Source organism: Elephantulus edwardii, unplaced genomic scaffold (assembly GCF_000299155.1).
Source record: "Elephantulus edwardii isolate Elephantulus edwardi_28Jun2011 unplaced genomic scaffold, EleEdw1.0 scaffold00310, whole genome shotgun sequence".
Lineage (NCBI taxonomy): Eukaryota > Metazoa > Chordata > Mammalia > Macroscelidea > Macroscelididae > Elephantulus > Elephantulus edwardii.
The window spans coordinates 124813-126578 of NW_006400060.1; the positions used below are offsets into that span (position 1 = coordinate 124813).

At 35.2% G+C, this 1766-nt stretch overlaps 1 pseudogene; it reads left to right on the plus strand.

Moving 5' to 3' along the window:
- LOC102853309 overlaps positions 1-728 on the plus strand; it is a 5053-nt pseudogene extending 4325 nt beyond the window's left edge.
- The last annotated feature ends 1038 nt before the right edge of the window (positions 729-1766 follow it).

The window sequence follows — 1766 nt, forward strand, 5'->3', positions numbered from 1 at the left end:
CACTAAATGAAGTGATGGAATATATTGAAGTTTATCATGAATTTTGGTTTGAGGAAGCCACAAATTTGGCATCCAAACTTGATATTCAGATGAAACTCCCTGGGAAATTCCACTGAGCTCAGCAGGGCAACCTGGATTCTCAGCTAACCTCAGAGAGTTACTATAAAGAAATCCTGAGTGTCCCAATTGTAGAGCACATTATTCAAGAACTTAAAGATATCTTTTCAGAACAGCACCTCAAAGCTCTTAAATGCTTATCTCTAGTCCCTTCTGTCATGGGACAGTTCAAGTTCAATACGCCAGAGGAACACCATGCTGACATGTACAGGAGTGACTTACCCAATCCTGACACGCTGTCTGCCGAGCTTCATTGTTGGAGAATCAAGTGGAAACACAGAGGAAAAGATATAGAGCTTCCATCCACCATTTATGAAGCCCTTCATTTGCCTGACATCAAGTTCTTCCCAAACGTTTATGCATTGCTGAAGGTCCTATGTATTCTTCCAGTGATGAAAGTTGAAAATGAGCGCTATCAAAATGGACGAAAGTGTCTCAAAGCATACTTAAGAAACACTTTGACAGAGCAAAGGTCAAGTAACTTGGCTTTGCTTAACATTACTTTTTATATAAAACATGATTTAGATTTAATGGTGGACACATATATTAAACTCTATACAACTAAGTCAGAGCTTCCTATAGGTAACTCAGAAACTGCTGAAAATACCTAAGAGACTGTTTTAAAATGGGGTTTTTTCTTATATTTGATATTTGGTACAAAAGCTGGAAGGTTTATATTGGCCACTTAATCATGGAATGACTTTGCCTGTATATCTAATGTATAGACTGGATATATTAGCCATTGATAATCTACCTATTTAAATGGCTCCTCTTTGAATTCTCATGCTTTGAAAAAAATATCTGTTCTTCCAGAAGATAGCAGTGAAAGTGCCCTGCTTTGTTTCTTTGTCTTATCTTTGGTGGTACTCTGGAATTTTTTAAGTTAAGTCATTTTAGACATACATTTATTATCACTGTGGATCCAGTTACCAGGTATTGAGTTACAGTTCTTTTGGAGGTGTGGAAGTAAGGAATATATTTTATAAAATGTTACAATGAAACTCATGACTGATTGTTGATTAGTGGGAGTTTTAAAAAGCTGTAATGGACAATTAAGAAAATTGCCAGGGTGATGCAAACTATGAGCTTGCCAAATATGGATTTCAGTGTAGATTGTCTTTATCATATGAACCTAAAGGAACAAATTACAGTTAAAGTGTGAATGGAAGAACTTACTATAGTTGTTATAGGTCAGGTTGCTGCTGTTTACATTCCTTTGTTGAGCCTACACCTTCATAAACCTTTTGGCAGGTATATAGTGAACATTTCTCTTCCATGGTCTAAATAGACTGTAAGGCCATGAACATTAACAACTGATAACTTTGGTCTTTTTTCATTATTATATCTACTGCCTCATCTTGATTTATAAGCAAAACCTGGGAAATCTACAAAAATAAGTGTTTTGTCGTTTATCTAGAAAGAATACAGAAATTATTACTGTTAGTTTTGGTGAAGAAAATCAATTTTGTACAGTTTATTTCAATCTGAATAAAATGTTAATTTTGTTTAAAAAAAAAAGAAGATCATTACCAGTATCAAGTACATCTTAGTCCTCAAACTGACGTTATAACTCATCAGTATTTTGGAGAGGTCCCTGACAGCAGACTTGCCCAATGCAATACATCTGATTTCCTGACTGCTGGTACAAA